The sequence below is a fragment of the Schistocerca cancellata genome, chromosome 2 (assembly GCF_023864275.1).
Source record: "Schistocerca cancellata isolate TAMUIC-IGC-003103 chromosome 2, iqSchCanc2.1, whole genome shotgun sequence".
NCBI classification, from domain to species: Eukaryota; Metazoa; Arthropoda; class Insecta; order Orthoptera; family Acrididae; genus Schistocerca; species Schistocerca cancellata.
In genome coordinates this window covers 258,787,624-258,805,592 of record NC_064627.1, presented here as the reverse complement: position 1 = coordinate 258,805,592, position 17,969 = coordinate 258,787,624, and the positions used below count along the sequence as shown (strand labels likewise).

Genomic DNA, 17,969 nt, shown 5'->3' with positions numbered 1-17,969 from the left:
TTTCAACTACCGTATGCTAAGAACAACACACACACCCGTGCCCGAGGGAGGACTCGAGCCTCCGGCAGGAGGGGCCGCGCAGACCGTGACATGACTCCTCAAACCTCGCGGCCACTCCGCGCGGCGATTCAGGACTTACAGTGGACCAGTGAGTGACTCGATAGCGAGCATATGCCAAGGCAGACGTGGAATTGCAATGGAAGACGCCATCGCACTGATAACGTCTCAGAAAGATGGAACCGAAGAATAAATATTAATATAAAAAAAAAAATGCCCGCATCTCGTGGTCGTGCGGTAGCGTTCTCGCTTCCCACGCCCGGGTTCCCGGGTTCGATTCCCGGCGGGGTCAGGGATTTTCTCTGCCTCGTGACGGCTGGGTGTTGTGTACTGTCCTTAGGTTAGTTAGGTTTAAGTAGTTCTAAGTTCTAGGGGACTGATGACCATAGGTGTTAAGTCCCATAGTGCTCAGAGCCATTTGAACCAATATCAAAAATTCATCTGAGTATTTACTCATCATAAGGCTGCAACAGTCATAAGAAATACCTGAGCCGTGTGGCTTGACCAGTGATATTCCCGCCGCCGTATGGGTCATCTTTCCGGTGGTGTGCGCAAATGGTTCAACTGGCTCTGAGTACTATGGGACTAGCATTCGGGAGGACGACGGTTCAATCCCGCGTCCGGCCATCCTGATTTAGGTTTTCCGTGATTTCCCTAAATCGCTCCAGGCAAATGCCGGGATGGTTCCTTTGAAAGGGCACGGCCGAATTCCTTCCCCACCCTTCCCTAATCCTATGAGACCGATGACCTCGCTGTCTGGTCTCCTTCCCCAAACAACCCAAACCAACCAACCAACCAACCACTATGGGACTTAACATCTGAGGTCATCAGTCCCCTAGAACTTAGAACTACTTAAACCTAACTAACCTAAGGACAGCACACATATCCATGGTCGGAACCGGATTCGAAACTGCGACCGTAGCAGTCGCGCGGTTCCGGACTGAAGCGCCTAGAGCCGCTCGGCCACTGCGGCCGGCGTGGTGTGCACAGGGCGCTTGGTGGCGCCACCTACCGGGCCGATCGGGGAGCGAGCGGTAAGGTCTAGCAAGTAGCGGGGATTTGGCTTTGTGACGCCTAGCAGTAACGTCGTTTGCCAAGTCTGGCGAACAGTATAGGTGCCATGCGAGGCAGCAGGAAGAGCACATCTAAAAGGGGCTGTTTACCCGAGTGACGGCGCCGTAGGAAATAACGCCGGCGTCGAAGCAGTCACGTTACTGGGAAGCCGTTGGTGTATTTCGCTTCCTGCATGTCTCCTGGTACCGGGATCTGCGGCGGCTGGCTTCGTCAAACAAGCAAGAGGGTAAGGGCCTTGCTTGTGCTGCAAATTGTGGCCGGAATCGACTACTGGGTTCTGTGCTGTTGACTTCATTTTCTTGGCCGGCCGTTGCTACTCCTACTGAGTGTGGCCTCGAATGTGTTTAATTTCAACTTGCTTCGTACGCAATGTAAGAGCTGTAGGTAATGTGATGAATAACATTTACTATGGCCTAGAGTGCTGATACATTCTGTTTGTAGGTTGCTACTGTCAGTGTTTAATCGTCATTGAAATCAGTTTGGCTGATCCTTGCCTAAGTGCCGCCTGGTTATTTATTGTATGTATATCACACGACGGAGTTAAGCTGCTATAGATATACATGGATAAAATTTTCCCTGGATATATTTTGCCGTGAACTGCAATAACATTAGTGTTACGTTTCTACCTGAAGTAAAGTGTGTCTGAGAGACACGTGTGTAATTCTAAATGAGTAGTTTCATAAATTCATACGAGTTATAGAGAGGCCAGTTGTTTTGTGTTTAAATAGTTTCAAACTGATTCTATTAATGAAAGTACAAGAATTCCTACAATGACAGTATGTGGATATTGTAATTAATTCTGATTTAATCACAAATTTAAATGTGGTTATTTGCTGTAAGTCGCTTTGTGTTTTGCATCGGGGGAAGGGAGGGGGGGAACTCGGTATACCGTTAGCCTCCACGCTAGTTACTTGCATTTTGATTTTGTTTTATCGAGACTTCTGCTGTTTGTCTTGGTAGCGGGTGCGGGATACTGGGTTGTGTCCTGCTTGTGCTGTTGTGAATTTTCCGCCCCCGTTGCCCGTGCGTGCCAGCTGGCCGTGTATCTAGTTCACTCGTGGTTTAATGTATAATTGGCCTTACGCACATAAGATAATAGATTTGTACTGCGTAGCTGATGTTCGTTAATAGGTTGATTAATTCTACAGATGATGTGCTGTAATGAATTATTGTTTTTCTAGATACTTAAGGCAGATGTGAGTCTGTTGTAGGTACCCACTAGTTCTGGGATTATTCGTGACGTTAATGCTCCCGTTTGGGGGTCCGTGCTGAGCCTGTATTGGAAACAGCTGAGTGAGCGGGCGTCCGCTTCTGGGCGTAGTTTGTTGAATCCCACGAGGTTGCTTGGTCACATGAAATTTTATATTTTATCTCCTACATTGTAGGATGCCTGCTATTTACGTAACGTGGTTGTGTGCCGTGGTATCTGATATATTGTTGCCTGTACTCTGAATTATTTTCGTAATACCAATCACTGCAGTAACGAAAGACTACATTTTCTCGTTACGTTTTAGTAAATTGTTCTTCATGTTGATCATAGTTTTGAGTAAATAATTTTAACTCATTTCACTAAATGTGTAATAGGCCATAAGTGCCGTAGTTCATAAATGTTTAAATTTTGAAGTAACTTGCCCTCATCTAAAAGGTAAATTTAAAGATGTGTGGTAATTTTAAAAATATGTTGATAGTTTTATTTGTTATTTGTCTTGTTTAAATGTGCCAAATAAATGTGCAGTACAACTGTCGCTGGTGATTGCTTGATGTGTCACTTGATCCAGTCCTACCACCCCACAGCCTATTCTGCTGAGCCTGTGTCGTTGTGTAAAAGGTTGAATTCCATGCTGTGCTGACACACTTCGCTGGTCCCCTTTCTTTGCACCATCAATATATTAAAAGAGATGTTGAATATCATAGTCAGTTCTCATTATGTTTAATTTCATATCGGTTCTCATGAAAACAACGGTGTCAAAAATAAATTTGGCAGGAAACGCGTTAATGAGCCAGTGCGATTGATAATTTTATTTGTTATTTGTCTTGTTTAAATGTGCCAAATAAATGTGCAGTAAAACTGTCGCTGGTGATTGCTTGATGTGTCACTTGATCCAGTCCTACCACCCCACAGCCTATTGTGCTGAGCCTGTGTCGTTGTGTAAAAGGTTGAATTCCATGCTGTGCTGACACACTTCGCTGGCCCCCATTCTTTGTACCATCAATATATTAAAAGAGATGTTGAATATCAGTCAGTTCTCATTATGTTTAATTTCATAGTCGGTTCTCATGAAAACAACGGTGTCAAAAATAAATTTGGCAGGAAATGTGTTAATGAGCCAGTGCGAAGCGAAATATGTGAGCGGGAGCCAACTCGTATTTGGAGCTGTGCTGAACTGCTAGACTTTGTTTTGATTTGGCGAATGCTTGGAGGACGTTAGCTACCGTAAATTGTAGTGTCAACATTGAAGAAAGGCGTAAGCGGTGTTATGGTATGGAGGTGTTTCTCATCGTGAGGGTGTAGCGCCCTTACTGTTCTCAGTAAAGCAGTAATTTTGGAAGAATATGAACACATTTTACAGCAGTGTGTACTGTATGCAGTAGAGGAACAGTTCGGAGACGATGATGATAGCAACATGACACTGCACCGTGTTATAAAGCAGCATCTGTGAGGCAAATTTTGTGGACTACAACATTCCTGCAATGTAAAGGCGTGCCCACAGTACCAATCTGAATCCAACGGAACACCTTTAGGATGAGTTACAAAGTAGATTTCGCTCCAGGTCCCAATGCCAAGCCGGTCGGGGTGGCCGAGCGGTTCTACCGGTACAATCTGGAACCGCACGACCGCTACGGTCGCAGGTTCGAATCCTGCTTCGGGCATGGATGTGTGTGATGTCCTTAGGTTAGTTAGGTTTAAGTAGTTCTAAGTTCTATGGGACTGATGACCTCAGAAGTTAAGTCCCACAGTGCTCAGAGCCATTTGAATTTGAACCCAATGCCAAACATCACTACCTGGGCTTGTTTCGGCTTTTAACGATGAATAGCCTGCTATTCCTCCCGGACATTCAGAAACCTCTTACCAGGTGTCCCCAGCGTAGTTCAAGCCGTCAGAGTGAAGGATGGACACACCACGTATTAATATCGACTAATAGCTGCCCGATACTTTTGATGAGTGAGCTGTGGCGCCGTTGAGTTGGTAGACTGTTCTGTCTGACGCCAGTGGCTCAGGTGTAGTATCGACTATCCCTCTTGCGGCCCCACTGCCAATATCAATGAGGGAGAGTTGGTGGCGTGTGTCCTTAGAAGCTCTTTGCTTGCCGATACATATACGTAGTTCGCTGGCTCGAGAGGGAAACACGAAGTTTGGGGATTGGCGGTAGCGTCGCGACAAGAGGTGGTCACGAGGTCCGAGCTGCCGAAGCCGCGAACTGTGCAAGGAGGGCCTGCGCAGAGCGAAGATACCGGAGTACTTCACCGGTGTCAGTGTCGAATACAAGCAGCAGGCCGACATCCAGTCGGTTGGTTGGCAACATTCGTGTCGGACGACCTGGTTTCATCGCTACCACTCAGTAACCGCTGCGACGCACCGTGGATCCATGGAACTGCTTGCTGACGAAGAGAAGTAACATTCTGTAATCCTCCTGGTGATTTGTTTCATTGTCTACCTGCCCTTCTTATTATTCGGCTCTTTGGTCGTATAGGCAGTAGTAGTGTACTGAGACACCAGTTGTCGTTTGAAAATTTGTCACGCTATTATATTGCCTTTCCTTTCTGGTTTGTACCCGATCATTAATGTTCTAATTAATCAGCTCTTGGTTGTAAATACGCCAGAACAATTGTACTAAGGCACACGTTGCCGTTAAACAAAAGAGGGACCGTGTGGTTAGGTTTAGCTGTTGCTGGTTCAGTTCTTTGACTGTAATTACATCTGTCGCTAGTTATAATCTGAACAACCTGTTGTACTGAACTGTTCGTTACTGTGTTCGAAAGACCAGGTCATTATTGGTGTATTTTAGCTGCATTTTGTGTTCCGCCGAGTGAGTTCTCTTATAATAAGTGTTCACAAGTAGTGTTTTAAGACGTTTCTTCAGAGCGGCTTAATAATTAACAATCACTTTAACTCTGAAAATATTAGCAGCCAACTGTCACCAGGGCTTTAGTCAAAATAAAATTGTCAGAAGGGACGGGTTGGGATCCAGTCGCACCTTGGTTGCCGATTGAAATTAAGAGGTTGGTTGTTTGCTAATCTGTTTAATCTTTAAGCACAGGTGCGCATCTTAACCCCAAACCTTTCGACATACAGCTTTCAAATTAAAACTTAAGTCATCTGTTTTGGAGTAATTGAATCACTCTTGTAATCAATGGTGCTTACATAGTTTCATGTGTTGCAGAAGGGCATTTAATAAGAGAGACTGTGTCCAGCGCGGAAGTAAACACCTCTATTTGACCCGATAACGGGCGGGCTGCAGGTCCGGCCGTCTTGTAATCATTGTCATATTGTTTGCCGTTTTGTAAAACAGCAGTGCAGATTTCTTTTGCAAAGAATGAAACTTATTCAAGTTTAGGTTTAAGGTCAAGAATTTTGCAAATTTGTTCATTTTGTTAAAGACAATTTTATAGTTAAATGCTTAGATTATCTACAAAACACAGTTTATATACTGTTAAATAAACAGGTTGTGGGAAAAGAAAGTTGTGGTGGGTCCTCCCTTCCACGTTTTCCTTGATTCCAGTAAGCACCTCGTATCAATGAGACACTGTTGTTTTATGTCAGCGTGTCCGTTGATCCACATGACTCTAATTAAATTAAACCCTTACCATCCTCCTCCTTCTGTTCGTACTGAGACAATTTCTACTCCTTTGAAGAGAAAACCCCGTCATTAGGCCCCGCAGCTTCTATCGGCTTTCCGACTTGGGCGATGCTGCTCTGTCTTTTAGCGCGCCGTCGTAGTCCTTCCAAGAGGGAAAAACGCCTCGCCGTTCCAAGAATCGAACCGGATTCAGCCGCTCAGCGACGGAAGCGGACACACTAGTTCAAAAAATGGTTCAAATGGCTCTGAGCACTATGGAGCTTAACATCTGTCGTCATCAGTCCCCTAGAACTTAGAACTACTTAAACCTAACTAACCTAAGGACATCACACACATCCATGCCCGAGGCAGGATTCGAAACTGCGACCGTAGCGGTCACGCGGTTCCAGATTGAAGCGCCTAGAATCACACGGCCACAGCGGCCGGCGACACACTTGTCAACAGCACTACTAGAAAACGAGGTTTTAACGTAAGAAAGCGGCCTGATTTGAGGACACAAACGACCTGATTGGCTCATTAAAACAGAGTGCGTCGCGACGTTTGTGAAGTCAATGTTTCATCTGTCAACGGTGTGTCGCCGGCGACTGGTTTGCACACACTGGTCGATGCCACCGGCGAGGGGTCTTGTTTACACGGGGCAAATGTTTACCCTGAGTTGCGAGGCGAGGCGCACTCGCGAAGACTTACGCTGGACGCTGGGGATATTTTTTTTTTTTTTCCTCCGGCACGAGTCGTTGCTACTGCTAAACAGCGCGGCTAACAAGTTTTAAACGGCGCGGTGTGGCTGTTTGCCGTCTCTAACGATCAAATTTGCAGACTGGATTGGTTCTGGCAGTTAGATGTTCTTACCAATCTCCTGGCACAGTCTATACGATAGTGTATTTTACTTCATTGCCACTCTGATGGACGAATTTTGCCACTGGAGCAGGGAATGCTGGATTGATCCCGTCGGAGTAACTTCACACTACTGTGCTTGAAAGTCCAAAGAAAGTGAAGCAACAGCCATAGTTGCTTCGCCACATAATTGATATCCATATATTTCGTAGCACTGTTTACGAAAAAAAAAAACAGTATAAAGATAGGTAAAACGCATCAGACTTTCTCTATCAGCAAAGCGCAGCATTTTGTGAGTCCAATAACAAGACAAAAGCAACACCCGTCCTATTTCAAATTAAAAATATCTGCCTAAAGGCGTTCTGCGTCTAGTTACTCGCCAGATGTTGTACCAACGACACGGTCTTCGCGCGACTGCACACCTTTGGATCTCACACCACAACCACTCTACATAATAGACGACTTATGTAAACTAGATGTTTCAGGAGGAAACACACGTATGTTAAGAGGTATACTATTGGTATTGACCATTCTGAAGAGTAAATGTCAGAGAACCGTAAGCTCTATTACCGACAGTTTCAAAGAAGCGGCTGGGTATTTGAAGTTACCAGAAACTGGAACGATGTGGTTCATATCAAGTTGCAAGACCTCTGATTCTTATCATTAAACGTTTCGCTTTAAGATCAGTTTTTCCTTAAAACCCATGTTCTTCAAAACTTCCTTCACCAGCATCACTACATTTTTCAGCCCGTTTAGACATGTGTTCTTAATCGTGGTTGTAGACAACTGCTCCAATTAGCAACTACCATCTGTCCACTCTGCCCGCAATTCTTACTAAAGTGCCAATACCATTTTTGAACATGAATTGTGGAGGTAAACAGTCATCAAAACGCAAACACACACACACACACACACACACACACACACACACACACACACACACACACACACACACACACACACACACACACACACGAGAGAGAGAGAGAGAGAGAGAGAGAGAGAGAGAGAGAGAGAGAGAGGGGGGGGGGGTCTGAACATTACGCAACATTGGGCATGTGACAATTCATCCAGTTACATCGTGTTCCGTATTACATACATAAGTAAAATACCTACTTCATATACATAAAGGGCCATTACCCTTACTTCTACACTACCTTACTGCCACTTTTTTTTTAATACTTCGACCTAAGTAATTATGTTCTTTTACAGAACATTATTAGCTTTCTATATATTGAAGAAGTGAAAAACCTGTATGGTATGATTTTTACGTAAACCGTTAATTTAAATCCCTGAGTCCAGCCATTCTGATAAGTTTTAGGAGTGCCAAATAGTGCACACTCTTAGTTTGTGTTATATTTGGGCATTTCCAATTTTCTGTTTAAAAAAGTCAAAGGCCGCGTATATCATAAACTTCATTAAGACTTTTTCATATATACTTCATTGGTTACAGAGGTTCTGTGTCTTTCATTATGTTAAATCGTCTTTTTGATCGAGAGAGTTATATAAATATAAGTCGGAGAACGGAAACGATAAAACAAAGTAAAAATAATTGAAATTAGAGCTCCTATGCTGTCACCAAGTTTAGAGTTTGGCTCCAGCTGCCATAGACAGTGGTCACGTCACGTATGTGTGTGTGTGTGTGTGTGTGTGTGTGTGCGTGCGTTGCTCATCTTTGACAAAGACCTTGTTGGCCGAAAGCTAACTTTCCGACAGTCTTTTTGTTGTGCCTTTCTGCGACTCAGCGCTCCGCCATATGGTGAGTAGCAACTACCCTTTTCATTATATGTTGCATTCAATCCTGGATTTTCCATTGTTCAGGTTTAGAGTTTCGTTATCTTTGCACCCTTTTAGTGAAAACAATACTGCCTTGTGTAAAAAACTATATTTTAGTCTGAGGAAAGAAGTTGTGCTGTTAAATATAGTAGTCTTTTGTTAAGAGGTAGAACGTTCGATGTCATTCTAAACCAATTGTCTCGTTTCTTTTTGTTGCAGGATACGGTCTCTCATCAGGGGTCAGTATATCAGCAGGTTTTGTGTATGCTGCTGTGGCTCTTCTTTTGACTGCAACTCCTTGTTTAATGAAATCCCATATCTGTTTCGAGTTTATACACGCAAATGTGTGTTCATCGGTGTCTCCTAGGCCACATGTGATGCACGTGAGTGAAACTGCTAGGTGGATTTCATGGACCTAAGAATTTGTTGGAATTTTCCTATTGACTGCGAAGTACCATGTGTCGTCAAGTAAGATGGCAGATGTGAGCTATTTATGTTTTCCCAAATGGCTGGCCATTACTTATGTCCACATTTCCGCTCTTCCACGTTCATTGTCTTAAGTTCTAAAAGGTCTTTATAGATTTCATTGACTTTCATAATCAGTTATTAGGTACCCTCATGCACTATACTCTAGTAACAAGCTTTTAAAATGGCAACGCTCATATGGTATGTGTCCCACATTCATCGGTGGAATGATGTTCGTAGGAGCGATTTCGTACAGTAAGTGTGAGGTGAGGTTGTCTGGAGCTGATCAGCACTGTTTAAAGTGGTGCGAATGTAATGAGCTTGCGCGTTGCTGAACACATCTCTTAAATTCACTCCTCTGTGTCGTGTTGGTAGTGTGAGGATATCACAATCTTACTTTCAGATTGTGAAAACTACAAACGAAACGCACGAGGGCCACTAGGATACCTTTTGCTCTGTTGCAAGGCATAGGGAGAATATGAGCAACATAGTTTATCTTTGATAGCATGAAGATGTTTACCGGATAGACTTTTTGCAATTCATCTAACTGCATATTACACGATTGAACACACCATCTTATACGGTGCAGGACACATTTGTGATTGGCAGCGATGGTGTGCTGTAATCTGGTTTTGAACTCTTTCCCTGGATAATTCATATTAAGGATTTCCGGAAGTTGGTCGTGTTGTACAAAGTGCAGACTTCTTACGCTTCAGCTTAGTCATTGATGCAGCTTCACATCGTTGTGTTATCAGCAGTGTGGTTTGAACATCACTGGTACTTCTTACTAAGGAACCGTCAATATCTGCGTACTCTCAACCCTCAATGTTTTGTCCATTTATTTGTAAACTTTTCAACTGCTTCATTAGTGTGGCGAGGAATGGCTGTATTGCGGTTGCGAGTAACGTCAGTGATACTGGGCTCTCTTTCTTTACGGAGCTGTTAACTTGGATGGCTGAAAGCTGACAACTTGTCACAATTTGTGAAGCGATAACCTCTAACAAATTCTGTATTACCTCGATAAAGCTATAAAGGAAGCCCATCTCCTGCAGTGTGTGAAACAGATTAGGTGAATGACCCTGTCGATGCTCTATCAGTGTTTATAGTGACTATGGCGCGTCCTATCTTGCAAACTTTGTCTATAGCTAAGAAGTCTCTGTAGTTTGCTAAGGTCTGAATATGGTATCGTCCAAAGATTGCGGTGCTACACCGAAGTCGGCAACAATCATCGATACCACACACGTTAGCTATGTCTTGCTGCAAGCCGCAACGATGAATGAGAGAGGTTGAAGAAGACTCGCCTTCTCAGCACAGCAACGGCCTCGAACGGAAGTCAATATAGAGCCGAGCATGGATGCGCTGAGCCCCACTTCGTGACATCAGCTAAAGCATTCGGCATCATCAAACAGGGAAAAAGAGTTATTCGAGTCTCAGAAGGAAATGTGCTTCAATAAATGTTGAACATTGTGCTTCATGAGAACAGTTTATTAATTTGTGCATCAAGTGATGCTTTAATAGTCAGTGACAGTTGCAAATTTTCAAGCAATCATGTGGCAAATGATTGTATAAAGTTCAGCAAATCTTTTTATCATTCATATAAGAAAGTGAACTAATACTTCATACTCTGTTGGTCCATCATGGCTAGGGGACATCGACTGGTTAATTAATTGTCAGTGTCAATAAAATTCACCAACAGCCATGTGCTTTAAGATATTATTTTATTTTATTGTGATAGCTACAAGTTTCGGCATTTTATTATGCCGTCTTCAGGCCCCGTATGCATCACTCCAAATAAACGAACTTGTCGTATAGCGCCATAAATCACTGAATATCGTGAATTCAGCGTTATACAATTGTGTAGTGATAGCACCTGTTGCTATTATATCTTAGAATGAAGCAATTGTATAACGACTGAATTAACGATATCCGGTGATTTATGGCGCTATATGACAAGTTCGTTTGTTTGGATAGACGCGTATAGGGCCTGAAGATGGCATGATAAAATTCCGAAACTGGTAGCCTCACAATAAAATAAAATATTATTTTAAAGTACACGGCTGTTGGTGAATTTTATTGGCACTGACAATAATACTTCATATGTTGTAGTTCCAATTATCCATCTTCCAGAGCAATCGAACCCGCAGTGCCTGCTGCTGTGGCCGTGCGGTTCTAGGCGCTTCAGTCTGGAACCGCGTGACCGCTACGGTCGCAGGTTCGAATCCTGCCTGGGGCTTTGATGTGTGTGATGTCTTTAGGTTAGTTAGGTTTAAGTAGTTCTAAGTTCTAGAGGACTGATGACCTCAGATGTTAAGTCCCATAGTGCTCAGAGCCATTTGAACCGTTTTTGAACCCACAGTTGCCACCGGGGGATTGCAGTTTTGTCTGCTCATAACACTGAAGAATGGATCTATTGTAACCAACACTAGTTTTATGAGGTCCTATGACGACATTCATCACTTTTTTTCATTCTTCGTGTTAGAAAGATGTTCATTAGTGAGAAAGGCGATCGGTCACAACTTTTCAATTGAAAAACTGCCTGGCCTTTCGAAGCAAATTCGACTAACCCTTCTCTGAATTCTTGGGGAATTGTTGTAGTGGGATTCATTAATTCGTTGTAAATCAGTATTAGTTTGTTTCATTTCATGCCAGAATGTTTGGCGTATTTGTACCTGGTTTCCGTCAAGCTCGGGAAATTTATTTTTCGGAGTAACGAAGACGATAGTTTTCAGGTTCATCGACTTCTCGTGTAAGACGTTCTGCGTCCACTGGGGTGAGTCCTCTTATCAGGTTGGTTCTCATTTAGACCAGTGCATTCTCATCAATTCCTTTGTTGGTATTCAGGTCAGCGTAATGTCTGTGAATTGTGTTTCTGAAATCTAGTGCCGTTTCATCAGGTAACTTTTACTATCGTCAATATTTTTCTAGTGTCCTTTTCATTTCACGTGTGAAGTGGAAGACAGACGGTTCCTTCTAGCTGTTCCTTTCGTAAGAGCCGAATTTTTGCATGGATTTCCTTATTTTTGGTTTAATTTTCGACAACGGTGACATCAAGTTCATAACGTTAGAAACAAATTCCATTGTTCGTTTGTACCACTAGTTTCTATTGCGTGAGTAGCTTATCAAACACCTCCGAATTTTTGATCTTACACATTTCAGCCACCAGGTAAACACTGAGTAATAAGAGTTAAATCTAGTTTCACAGTCCGCCCACGTCTTGATAAAAATTTCTCGGCAAATGCGCAATGTTGAACTTCCATAGATCTCTGCGTCTGTAGATTTCCTGTGTCTTCATATTTATGGTGAAAATATGCACAGCGTGGTCAGAGAAACACGTCAGCCAGATTTCGGTTTTAAAACGTATTTCTTAAGACTAGATATTAGGTTCTATCCAGCCTACCTGACGAATGGTTAGTGACTTGGGTGAAACCGGGTAGAGTGCCACTCTCGTGCTCCCAAGAATCAATTAAAAGTAATTCTTTACTGATCTGTTCAACTTCTGCGGACTAATTAAAATTTGGTGTTTGATCTTTCGGATTATTTACAAAATTAAAATCTCCAGTCATGTTTATATCATCGCAATGGTTTCTAAAAAGAGGAACAATCTCTTGTCTAAATAAATTCGGCCTGACGGCTCCTGTTGCTTGTGCCTGTCATAAGTAACCATAGACTAAGATATGTTTCCTAGTAGCTTTGGTCGGTTAAGGTTTTACCCACATTATCTGTACGTTAGGTGTGTTGCATACCTATCGGTCGTTGTAACGATGTCTTTCTCTACGGATGTGACCAGTGTCTTACTAAATTCCCCTAAAAACTGGAAGCAGTGCACGTTTAGAAACAAAGCGAGGATATACAAATGGCTGGGTAACTTATGGAAAGTTTTTGTTCTACATAGGTAGCCTCCTATCTGTTATGTTAAAAAAAAGGACTTACAGCGTAATTGAAATTGTCAATGATTAATTCAGGCTTTATTCATAAATTGTCCACGTGTAATATGAAACAGAGGGCTGTTGTAGTAAAAATAAGGAAACAATATAGATTTATCGTATAACGCTAGAAAACGTAATTACCTCAACACTGAAGTAAAATAGAAAAACCACAAAACAGCAGTGTATCAAATATCCTTCAGTACTTGGTCGAACTTATATAAAACTTGTTTCTGTTATTCAAGAACAACTTTCACATTTATAAGTTATAATACTAAACTCATGCGTTTGATCATGATGAAGAACGTTCTGTTGAGAGAGAAATAACAGTAATAATTATATGTACTTTTATATGTTTGTGCATGTAAACTGTACTTGGATCAAAACTACTTGCTTTGGTCACATAAAAGCGCAGAAGTTACGCCATCAACTGACTTTTATTACTTATAAAATGCAATTTATGTTCTGTACGGATATAAAATACACAATTACTGGCGCTGCATGACGTGCGGTTCTAATTATGTGCAAGAAAAACAAACAGAAGAACAAAAAGCAAAGAGACGTCATCGGTTCCCAGTTTCTCTTATCCATTCATATATAATGTACTTCCTTCCCTACCAATGCTACCAATACTGCCGGTAATCTTACCATTAACTGCATCATCTAGTGCATAACTCTCGTTGTTTCAGATGGCGCGTATATGTTTGTTAACCTTAAAGGTGCTGGAGGTGCCCATATTATTTTCAAGGCTTTCTGTATCTTTCACAATAATGCCTTCTTAAGAAAGGACCGCGGTTCCTAGTTCTGTTGGAACTACTGGATTTGTAATAACGTTAGATCCGTGTATTCGTTCTAGATTTATGTCAGTGACCTGTTGGAACAGCTTAGTGTCAATGTCAGCGGCATAATAAAGAACCTGAACATTGTTTAATTTTAACCCATTACAGATCTTAATTTATGTTTAACTTAGCGATTTTGTGTCCGCAAGAGATCATATCTTCAGCTTCGACAACATTGGTTTTCGGAAGTAATTCCTTGCATCTGTGGTCTGTTGAGATTTCTGCCATTCTTAGAGAGGGATTTTCTTCTTCTTCTGGAGCCGAGTCGGTTACATGTGTATTCTCATTTAAATTCTTAGAATCCTTTGTCTGTGTCTGTTATTTCTCTTCGTCGTTGCCTTCCTTTCATACCTTATCAGATGCTTGTTTGGTGCTTGATGTGGAGATAGACATTCTCTCTTGAGTTTGTGTTTTGTTTGATTTCTCTGAGTTTAATTTTTAAGTGATGAGCTTGGTTTCCTCCGCTCCTTGCTGTGCAATTCTTTGCTCCTTGTTTTTTCTCTTCGGTGTTGAAGGTGAGAGACCACCTTCACTGCCTTCATCTACATGTGTGTGTTGTTCAGAGTTTTGTTCCTTATCAATAGCTCCTTGTTTGTCAGTTACGTCCACCTGATCTGTTGATGGAGAGCAGGCTTTTTCTGTTTCTTGAGGAAAACGGATGTGTGCTGCTGATTCCTCGGTGAGTTCCGTAGGAGTTACTACTTCATTTGGGCTGCAGTCTTGCGTATATTCAACGTTGTTCGTTTCTAATGCTAACGTGGTAACGGCTCGCCATTGTGGATAAACTGGGCAATATTGACATCTGAGGTGCTTGTGCGGGTTTCTTCTCTAGGTAATAGTGCTACGTGCCTCTGAATCCACTCTGCACGAACGTGACCAGTAGGACTACAATTATTAAAAGTCCTAGACCGACAGTCATGGATTACTACCGCACGGTATCTGCATACGGTAATATATGATGGTATATGCCTGTGAAGTTCCATTTTTATTTGTCTACTTCCTTTCAGCATGGGGCGCTTTGGGAAACTAGATCGTTTCTCTGCGAAGTCATTAATGACTTTTTCATACAGTGACACTCCTGCGTTTATTCAATCTGCGGGGCCTTCAAGTGTCAATTTGAAATTCAGATAGTTCGAACCTCAAGACCAGCGTGAGTGATGAGATTTCACCAATGTTGCCAACACTGTGATTGAACTTAATTGAACCTCCAGAGGTTTCAATAGTTTTCTCGTATAGGTTAGGTGTTTTTAGATTAAGGAACACCACATTACTGACATTCGAAAAGTAAATTCCTATAGCATGATCCATTAAAATTTTCACAATCGCTTCTAACCGGTCTTCAAATTCAGATGATTTTGGCTTTGCAAATGATCTATCGAAGGTAAACTTAGGGGTGTCTTTTCCGTTAACAACAGCCGTTACTTAATGTTAAAGAACACGGTAAAGTCACAAACATAGCCAAGCGACACTGCAAGCTCGCAACTTACCGCACCGATGTATTCAATGCTCTCGCAGCGTGCTGCACAACCAGGTCCACACACCGTCGCTGCGGCAGGCAGACTGCGGAAGAATGTTGCAGATTAGATAGGAACAATGGATAACTTAATGGAGAGTTACTGAATCGACTTGGGGAGAAAAGATATTTATGATACGATTTGATGAAAAGAAGGGGTAGGATGGTAGGAAACATGCTGAGGCATCGAGGAATAGTTAATATACAAGGTATACAACTTTGCTTCCGCCATTTGCCGATAGGTGACGACAACGGTATGTAGCGATCGATAGAAACCGATCGCAGACGTCAGGCAGTTAGCTTGGACCTCGGTCAACACAGCCCTATTCAAACATTAGTCGATTTGTGTCTGCGTCATTAAGTTGTTCTTCATTGAAAATGTCGGTTTAAGGACCTAATTCTCGTCATTGGCGGGAGGTGTTACATTTTTGTTTCAAATATGAAGAAAACAGCGGCTGAGTCTCATCGAATGCTCTCAAGTACTTATGGTAAGGGCGCTATTAGTGAAGGAACGTGTTGTGAATGGTTTCAACGCTTCAAGAAGGTGATTTTAATGTCGTAGACATTGTGTGGTGGAAGAGAGAATGTTTTCGAATATGCAGAATTGGAGACATTGCTGACTGAAAACTCGCGTCAAATTCAAGAAGAATTGGCACGATTAGTGGGAGTGACACAGCAAGCCATTTCAAATCGTCTCAAGGCTGTGGGCATGATTCAGAAAGTAGGAACTTGGATCCCGTGTGAGCTGAAACCAAGAAACGTTAAACGGCTTTCATGTGTTTCTGAACAGTTGCTTCAGAGGCAAAACCGGAAGGGATTTTTGCATCGCATTGTGGCCGGGGACGAAAAATGGGTTCGTTACGATAATCCTAAATACGAAAAATCATGATCATATCCCGGCCATGCTTCCACGTCGACGGCCAAACAGAATATTCACGGCTCCAAGATCATGCTCTGCATTTGGTGGGACCATTTCGGCGTCGTGTACTATGAGGTGTTAAATCCAAGTGAAACAATCACAGGTGCTCGTTATCGAACGCAATTAATGCGTTTGAGCAGAGCAATAAAAGACAAACGGCCAAAATACAGCGAGAGGCACGATAAAGTGATTTTGCAGCACGACAACGCTCGACCCCACGTTGCAAAAGAGATCAAAACGTACTTGGAAACGTTAAAATGGGAAGCCCTACCCCACCCGCCGTATTCTCCAGACGTTCCTCCAGACGCGGGATTCGTACACTGCCCGAAAGATGGGAGAAAGTAGTGGCCAGCGATGGAAAATACTTTGAGTGATACATGTGTAACCAATTTGTTTCATTAAAGCCTCAGATGTTTGGGAAAAAACGGCGGAAGTAAAGTTGTACACCTTGTAGCATTAGCTGAATTGACTGTCAGTGCTTCACAGAACATGGCAACAGTGTTTAACTGGAAGAACACTTTCTTAATATTCTGCAAATTTAATTGATTTTGATCTGGCTTTCGGCTCATTACAACACCAGCAGGTGACAAATGAAAGTGACAAACACATATAAAATGATGTGATACTTACAAATTACTTATACAGGAGATACAAAAATGACGACATGTAGAGTGTTTACCAAGAAAATTATTACATTTTTAAATCAATAAACACAAATAGTTACGCTTAACTAAAAATAAAGTTTTTTGTTTGGATATCATTACATTTAACAATAGAGGTAAAACAAATTTAAATTTACAGTGTTACCGACTATTTATAGATCTGAACAGCTTCAAATGTTTTCTTCAGGCAACTGTCAGCAGCATAACTTGCGAATTCCAGCTGTGTGTGGATGATGAAGGCTGCTGATTTGGGAAAATTACTGCTGTTCTGTATTATTATTCATAAACTTGACAGCTAATAAGATTGACATGTGACTTGCATCAGCCGATTTTTCGTATCAGATGATGGTCGTTGACCGAAACTGGTAGCAAATTCACCAATTGTGTTAATGCAGTAAAGTGTCATGAGTCTCCTGAACAGTTTCAGCTAGACAAATGTCATCATCATGATCAGGCACTTAAGGCACAGCTTTGTTGATGTAGTCATCCGTCTCTCTTCCTCACCACATGCACCATTTGGATGTAGTTGCTGCAGTTCATTCCACTAAGAACTCTGCAATGTGGATGTTTTCCCAGGATTCTTCCTTCCAAGATGTTTATGTAGCTATTATTTCAAATTAAGTGATTTGTTAACTTTGGTTTTTGTTTTTGTTACATGTGGTTAAATGGCTTATATCTTAAATTTCTTTTATGATTTATTCATTAGGTTTCCTTTCAACCCAGGGTATATTTGTGGCTACTCCCCTTATCCACGTCATTATTGCTTCCAATTTTTTCGTTTCCCCTCAGTCCAGCCTTCACAACTATAGCTTAAAATAAGTACTTACGTAGTGTCAGATCTACATTTAAAGGTTCACTTCTCCCAAGATACTGGATTTCAAGGGAAGATAACATGAATTAAAGGGACAGTACTTGTCCATCAAGTTACGCTTCCAGTGTCAGACTGCAAACTTGGGTCAGTTGTATTCAAGGTAACCCCACAGTACCCTCTTCCCGAGAAATCGTCAGCATATCTATGATGCACATTCAAGATCACCCAGGAGATTTCGTGTCCTACCCACGCACCTTAGGCGGTTGTATGAGGTATATTCAAGCTCTATACCGGTCA

General features: G+C 42.2%; 1 protein-coding gene across 1 annotated transcript in view; it reads right to left on the bottom strand.

Moving 5' to 3' along the window:
• LOC126161596 (long-chain-fatty-acid--CoA ligase 1) overlaps nt 1-15,316 on the bottom strand; it is a 493,689-nt gene extending 478,373 nt beyond the window's left edge. Inside the window, exon 1 of the mRNA XM_049917543.1 lies at nt 15,255-15,316. The gene's annotated coding sequence lies outside the window, so the exon portion shown is untranslated. The remainder of the gene's footprint in view (nt 1-15,254) is intronic.
• Between the last annotated feature and the right edge of the window lie 2,653 nt (nt 15,317-17,969).